Source organism: Ananas comosus, linkage group 6 (assembly GCF_001540865.1).
Source record: "Ananas comosus cultivar F153 linkage group 6, ASM154086v1, whole genome shotgun sequence".
NCBI classification, from domain to species: Eukaryota; Viridiplantae; Streptophyta; class Magnoliopsida; order Poales; family Bromeliaceae; genus Ananas; species Ananas comosus.
In genome coordinates this window covers 9,118,757-9,127,397 of record NC_033626.1, presented here as the reverse complement: position 1 = coordinate 9,127,397, position 8,641 = coordinate 9,118,757, and the positions used below count along the sequence as shown (strand labels likewise).

At 30.6% G+C, this 8,641-nt stretch overlaps 1 long non-coding RNA gene across 1 annotated transcript; it reads left to right on the top strand.

Moving 5' to 3' along the window:
- LOC109711376 lies at positions 1,126-2,034 on the top strand. The gene is made up of 2 exons (XR_002216579.1): positions 1,126-1,386; positions 1,653-2,034. It is a non-coding gene; the product is annotated as an uncharacterized LOC109711376 (long non-coding RNA).

The following is an 8,641-nucleotide window of genomic DNA, read 5'->3' as shown; positions in this document are numbered from 1 at the left end:
AACCCTACGGGGCCGCACAATCATCCTAACCACCCATTTCTCAATCCAAGGGCTAAAAAAATCAATAGCACCAAAGTTGGTCTATGATAGTATTCAGCTTAATTAGATATATAGTATATATAATAATATATAGAATTAGGCTACTATACATCTATAGTAACCGAGCTCCGGTACTATAGTTTGGTTCGATCTTAGGCGTTCAAATCATTGACCACCCGTTAATATGATCTAAAGGGTATATGAATTTCTTAGCAATAAAATTTTAAGTTTTTTTTTCGATATCGTTTACTTAGTAAAAAATTATATCAAAATGGACAGTGTGGAATTAAATAATCTTTAAAATTTGAGCAAAAATAGGACATTTAAATTCAAGATCAAGAAGTTTATACCTTCAAATCTATATAGTTAAAGTAATTTTATCAAAATTTGAAAGAATTTAAATGTCTTCTACAACCGGTTAAACCACAAACTCGTTCATAATAGGCCATTTGAAAATTTACCATTTTGAATATTTAGTCATAAGGTAAACTATGTCGAAAAAATATAAAATTTATTCTAAAAACTTTAAAATACCTAAGATCAGTTTTAACGGTGTGGATCGTTTGATTTGAACGCCCTAAGATCGAAACAAACACTATAGTACCGGAGCTCGGTTACTATAAATAGATAGTAGCCTAGCTCTATATATATATATATATATATATATATTAATAATAAATATAATATAATAATATATATAAATATATATAATATATTAGCGTTTTTTTGGCTACTATACTATCGATAGTACCAAGCCTTGGTACTATTGAGTTTTCTACCATTAGATCTACTCTTTGATCATTTCCACCCGTTAGATTATACTATTAAACCAACCACCCACTCAACCCTAAGGGACCACTATCAATTTAACCGGGGACCATTATCATCCTAACTGCACATCTATTCATCCAACGGCCGAAAACTCAATTGTACCAAGGGCTTGGTACTATTGATAGTATAGTAGGATAATTCTATATATATATTGACGTGAAAACGGATTATTTGGGCCAAGTTGTTTCTACGAGGGACCATTTTGCAAATAGCAAGTATGTGTGTGGGTTAAAGTGTAAATTAGGTGTTGATCTTATCCTCTCTCTCCCCCTCTCTCTCTGATGTCGAAAACGAAAAGGAAAAAGAAAAAGAGAAAGAAGGAAGAGAAGTAGGGGAAGTGGAAGAAGAAGAAGAAATTGGGGGTGTCTAGGAGCGTGAATTAGAACGCGATACTTATCCGGCTAGTTGCTATTCACGAGTTTTCGAGCAATCGTGAGGTGAGGAAGGGTCATGTGTAGCGCTTCTCTTGCCAGGACGACATAGCGAGTTGACGTGGGTTCCGAGTCGCCGAAAACGGTGAATTTCCTCCTATGTCTATTTTGGCACAAGCTATATAATACTTGAATTTGCGCATATGATTTGCTTTCTATTGATCCTAAGTCCATGAAAATTGAAGCATGATAGAAACTTAGCATTGATATCTGATCATGAGCAGAAGTATGGAATATGCATATGAATAGGAATTAAAATCGATCTGATGTGACTTATATTTGGTTTTGGTAGCGTAATACATGACTGTTATCTCTATTTCTTTCTTGCATTGATTTTCCTATGCATCACAGGATTTCTTTGGACATTTGCTAGTGAGGTGAGACATGTGTGATTCACTCTTTTAGACAGTTGGTGTTGAGCTGATCATAGTAGTAGCAGTTTCTTGTAATTATGATTATAGTCTGCAGATGCCATCTTGAGTTGATGTATGTATGTGATATGATACTCGGTAGGGGTCGCTCCCCACGAGTGCCGCTCCGGATGCTGGCCAGTGATAGTAAGATAGTAGCCTAGGGGTCGCCGTCACACCTGCGGGAGTGTGTCCGCGCACTAGGCAGGCGTAGGCTTGACCGGACCTATGAGTCGGTCATGACGATTGGGTTTTATGGCTGTTGTTCTCTATTCTTATATATTAAAATGAATCTATAAATATATATATTTTAATTATATAAATATAATATATTTATAGGCTGAGTGAGTAACTTAAGTTTAGTTAAAATTGGGTCAATATTGCTGGCCCATAGAAACAAACCCAATAGACAAACAAAAGGGCAAAATTTTACTAAATTTATACTCTCTCCATCTCTTTCTTTTACAAAGTTCTAAATCCCTAATATCTCTCTCTCTCTCTCTCTCTCTCTCTCTCTCTCTTATCTCAAGCGGCTAAGCCTGACACGCCCCAAGTTACCAAGTAACAGCACGCGACCGCCGTTGCCTACTTTGCTATTAATGTGCTTAAGAAAATATATAGAATATTTTTAAGATAAAAAATTATTGTTTATACAAAATTTTGATTTTAGATATAAATAATTTGATAGTTTAATTCAATATTTGTCTATATAATTTATTCATTTTTTGACCGCATAAATGAAAAGGATTAATATGAAAATTGAAGGCGGAAGAGAAGACATGTGAGGCTGAAAAGATTAGATATTCAACTTATAAGTTATTTTTCTTAATATTATAATACCGTATTTCATATAATTATTTTATATTTTGAACTATTAAACATATTTTTGTATCAAATTATAGATAATATTGTATACAAATTAAATTATTGATCGTACGATATTGAGAATTTCAAGTGGCTCGTTTGGGGCTCGAGTTTGCTCGACTGGAAATTAGGCTCGCTCGAGCTCGGCTTCGAATTAATTTCAAGCCGAGCTTGAGCCTAAATTTAGGCTCAAAATTAATTTCAAGTTGAATTTGAGCTGAGATAAGTTCGCTCGAGCTCGGCTCATTTCCATCCCTATTATATCAGGTCCCAACCCTCTAGAAAACAGTAATACTAAAATAAAGATTAATGCTACACTTAACCGACCTTACACAACCCAGCAAACTGATCAATTAGGTGTAATATTTTTTTTACATGCGAATATAAGAGAGTGGACAAAGTATTTCTTCTTAGGCTAAACAATGCATTCCACAATAGTTTACTACCTGGTGACAATGAAAATTAAAAGAGAGTGGACAAAGTATTTCATCGGTTCTTTTTTTTTCTTAAATCTAAAAATAAAAATTATAGAAATCAGAATAAACTGAAACAAATCGTAACCTCTTTTTGTTTTTTTAGTTGAACCCTACTGCGCTATAATTAAATTTACTCGAAGAGAATCAAGTCAAGTCAAAATATTTTTACGATTTGTTTCAGTTTATTCTGATTTCTATAATTTTTATTTTTAGATTTAAGCATATAAAATTACTATAAATAGGAGGTCTTGAGTTCAAGACTCCCATTTAATTCAAGTTCACGTTATAGCCTTGCAAAAAGTCATGAGTTCAGATGTGAGGGAGAGTGTTGAATATAAAAATATATCGTTCTCTAACACGGTTGCTTCACAATAAGTGTGATTAAATTTGATCTAGGAATCTTTAATCTGAAAATAATAATAGTTAAAATTTCTAGTTATTTGATTATTATCTAATATATTTGATCAAAATTAAAACATTTCTAAATTATACATAATATAGAGAGCTTTTTGTTATAGTCAAATTAAGATTTTAGTTATGGTTGACTATTAATTAATTATTACTACACATTATTTTGGCCATAATTAGATTGCCGTTTTCCTGGTAAAAATTTAAACTGTTTTGAAAGCCTTTGTGGCCTTACCGATCCCACGTAGGGGTGGAAACGAACCGAGCTCGAGCAAGCTTATCTCGACTCAAATTCGGCTTGAAAATAATTTCGAGCCTAAATTTAAGCTCAAATTTGGATTGAAATTAATTCAAGCCAAGCTCGAGCGAGCCTAATTTTAAGTCGAGTGAGCTCGAGCCCTAAACGAGCCGATTGAAATTCTCAATATTATACGATCAATAGTTTAATTTTTATAGAACATTATCTATAATTTGATATAAAAATATGTCTAATAATTCAAAGTACAAAATAATTATATAAAATATAGTATTATAATATGAAAAAAATAATTTATGAGTTAAATATCTAATTTTTTCAGCCTCACGTGTCTTTTCTTCCGCCTTCAATCTCTATATTATTCATTTTCATTTATGCAGTCAAAAATAAATAAATTATATAGATAAATATTGGATTAAACTATCCAATCATATATAACTAAAATTAAAATTTTATATGAATAAAAATTTTTTACTTTAAAAATATTCTGTATATTTTTTCAAGCATACAATTAATAGTAAGGTAGGCAACGGCCGGGCATTTGATGTTAGCGGTGTAACTTATCAGGACTTCCGCTTGGCCACTTAAGGTTGAGAACACAAGAAACAAAAAGGAGAAAATATATGAAATTTAAAAGCTTGTGTAAAAAGAAAGAAAAAAAAGAAAATATAATAAAATTAGTAGAAAATTTTGCTCTTTATTTGTCATGGTTGTTTTATGCCAACAACATTGTCCAATTGTTAACTAAACTCAATTATCACTTATATATAATTAAAATATATTATATTTATATATATTTTAATATAAGTATAATTATAGTGGTAGAAATACATGCTATCCGAAAAGTATAGAGATTTAATATTTTTGAATTTGACCGCTTTGATAAAAATTGTATGGTTGGGAATTGATTGCGGTCTCCCTAAGATTAAAATGACTCTTACGATTGAAGTGGTCCGTAACAAGGTAATAATATATTAATCCAAAATAAGAAACTGATTAAAGGGCTTGATCCTAAGAATCTAAAAAAATCAAGCACCAGATCATCTATACGTCTTCGCAACAGCGTATAGCTACTACTATAATAATACTATATATATTATATATATATATATATTATATTACTAAAATAAATTATAATTCAAGCTTCTTCGGCTTTTCCGAGTCTAATCGCGAACGAGCTGAAGTAATACTCAAGCTCGCTTGGAAATAAATTTCAGCCTTTTTTTTTTGTTCAAGCTCACGGCTTCATTTATTCGAGTCGAGTCTCAGGAGCGAACGCCATATCGAGTCTAACGGCGAGTCGAACGCGATGGCCGCTCGCTCAGATTTGCAGCCTAATCCCACAGTGTTCATAGTGGCACCTACCAAACGCCCGACTTAGAAAACAAAAAAAAAACTTAAGAAGAAAATTATAAAACTACCCCATTTTGTGGGCATAAAACAAATTCAAAGAAATAAAACATAGCCTTGCGCGTGACTCTTGAAAAGCCGTACATTGATCGGCAATCGCTTTTCCCAGCTAACGAATATTTTTTTTTTTTGAGAGAAAATAGACGTATATCGCTGATTCGTATTTTATTTAAAAAGTAAATTTATTAAAAATAATAATATAACATAAAATTAAATTTGGATCTCGAAGATCAATCAGCAAACGTTTTTGCTGCTTGCGCTGGGATAGACCGGTCACGCCTAATATTGAATGTGCGTTCCCGACAAGCTAAATCTAAATACGTACCATGAGATGTTCGTAATAAAGGTTCCGAATTTATTAGCTAATGATGACGTCTAGGGTGTCAAAAGCTGATCGAGGCTGATACGGAATCTTCTCCGCTGGATGGGGTCCACACGGCAAATGATATATGTTTTACGAGAAAATTTACTATCTAACACATTATCCATAATCAAGCTAATTATATTTCTCATTTTAATAAAAAAATATAATAATAAAAATATTTTTGTAATAACGATGATAGGATGGATGAACCGTGAACACGAGGGTTGCGTCAGGTTCGGATATAAATAAGAACTGCTTATTTCAGATAGATATAAGTTCAGGTATAAACATGAACTAAACTAATTTTGTGTTTAGAAAAAAATTGAGTTTATTTTGAAAAACAGATAAATAGTATTTGTATGGTTAGAATAGAACACGAGGAATAAGAGCTATAATTTTAAATTAAAAATATTTTATGCAATTAATTAACATCAAAATATTAATTAACAAATAATTTAGTAAATTAATAAATTTATTAGCTATAAATATTGTATAAGATAATAAAAATATATTAATCAATTAATTAAATATAAAAAATAATTTAAAATTTTAATCAGTTAACAAAGTATTTTAGTTAGATAATTAGTAAAAAAATTAATTAGATTATTAAAAATATTAATGATTAATCAATATAAATATTAGTTTATGTATAAACATATTAAATTATTAATAATTAATTAGCTAATTAATTATAAGTAATAAATTAATTAATTACTTTAAAATTTAAGCTATGGATAATAGTTTAATATATTAATTAGATTAAATAATAATTTAATATCATATTTAAACTTAAATTTAGACTTTAATTAATCTTGTTCCCACTTGTGAACATGCTTGTTCCAAAAAAAATGGTGGAACAAACTTATACCAGATTATACTAGTTTATTTTAGGAACTCGAGAACTACTGTTCTCGAATACAAAAATTTGTGTTTGGATATAAATTAAGGAAGGGACAAGAGGTTATCCTCCTTTATTCCTAAACCAAACGAAGTGTAAAAGACTTCAACTCAAAGATTGAAAGATCAAACCTTCCTCTTCTTCATAGAAACCGACGCAGCCAAAACAACTAATAAAAGAACGGCGTAATCGCTCACATGAACATATCTATTCGGACAGAGGCGAGTTTATTTGAGACTCAAAATTTAGATTCGCGATGAACATGGACATTAAATTCCTTTTATTGGAACTATGTTTTTCTTTATTTTTGTTCCCAATTGGTCGAGGATAACTTATTTTCACTTTGCTCCCCCAAATCAGAACACTTTGCCTTCTTGTGATTTAGCTCATTTTTATTTTATAATTTCATAATTTAAAAGAATTATACTAAACTATCTTGTGATTTATCGTATTTTTTATTTTGTCATCCTATAATTTTTTTAATAATTTTTATCTAATCATCTCATTTGATATAAATATTTTTGATAAAATAAAGATTAAATTACAGGAGGTCAAAGTACAATTTTTGAGCAATGAGATAGTAAAGTAAAAAATATGCTGTACCACGGGGGTAATTTGAAGTTTACGCTATATTTTTTATATTTGTGTTCTTATTATTATGTGTGCTTATATATGTGCTATTATTTTATTAACTGGATAACAATTAAATTTCAGTCCAATAAATTACTAGTTTTATTAAATTTATAAAAAAATTTATCAACTCTAATAGTGTTTATTACTTTCTAGTAAGTAAAACTGAAATAGTTGTCTGCTTATAGCAAGTCTTAAAAAAAAGTTTTAAAAAAGTTAGAAGTTAAAGTAGCTCCATATTGAAAGAAAAAAGGGAAAACTTCAAAAACCCCCCTTGTGGTTTCAATTTTTTTCACTTTAATACCCTGTGGTTTAAAATGTATCAAGTTAGTACCCCGTGGTTTCTCACTTTATCACTTAAGTATTCTGTGTTTTAAAGTGTATCAAGTTAGTACCCTGTGGTTTTGCACTTTATCACTTTAGTACCCTGTGGTTTTAATTTTGTATCAAGTTAGTACCCTATAGTTTTTTAAATCACAAGGTACTAAAGTGATAAAGTGTGAAACCACAGGGTACTAAAGTGATAAAGTGCAAAACCACAGGGTACTAGCTTGATACATTTTAAACCACAGGGTACTAAAGTGATAAAGTGAGAAACCACAGGGTACTAACTTGATAAACTTTAAACCACAGGGTACTAAAATGAAAAAGTGTGAAACCACACGGGGGGTTTTTGAAGTTTTCCCAAGAAAAAAAGGTTCAAGGGCCTATTTCACACCCTGCTATAGTTGAGGGGGTCGTTAATTAATTAGGTGGACTGAATACTGTCGCCGGGACATGTAGCCTTCTGCTTTTTTTTTTTTTTTTTTTTTTTTGAGAGATAGGTAGCACCCTACCCGCTTCGTTTATTTTATTTAGAAATAAACTTAGCTGAAAATGTGAATCAACTAGGATTCGAACTTGAGACCTCGGATATCAACCACCAAGCCCTTTGCCACTTGCTTTAGGGACGGATGGTATGTAGCCTTTTGCTATTGGCAAGATGGAGGGGACAAATAGCGTGAAAAATTTCAACACAAATTGGCAAGATTGAAGTCTACTGTAGGACAAGTCAATTATATTTTTTATTTTAAATAAAAAATATAATAAAAATATTTTTTATTAATTATGATAGGATGTTTGAACTCTAGAAGGAGAGCAATGTTATTGGTTGGAGCACACCACATAGGATATGCAACTATTACATTCTATACTTTTTTTTTCCTACAAGGGGGTTCATATGATTTAGGGACATATAAATGCATTTACAAATTTAAAAATATATGTCACGCAATTGTATTTTAAATTTATCCTTTTAAAACTAGCATTTCAAGTGATCCTCGCATTCTATTACATTAGGAGATAATTTGATTCACTTATTTTAAAGTATAAAATTAAAATAAAATTTACTATTTTTTTAGTTATTATTTGTTTTATAAGAATTGAATTTCTATTATTTCACTTTAAAATGAAAGTGATCTAATCTATTTATAATTCAATCCGATTTTGAATTCTAAATCGACTCAATTTAAAGTAAACCACTGAAAACTCTTTTTCGCAAATACCTTTCCACCTCTCTCCTAATCGCTCTCCTCCTGTCAACCAAAACCTCTTTCTCAAAATCCTATATGTTTGAATTGTCCAT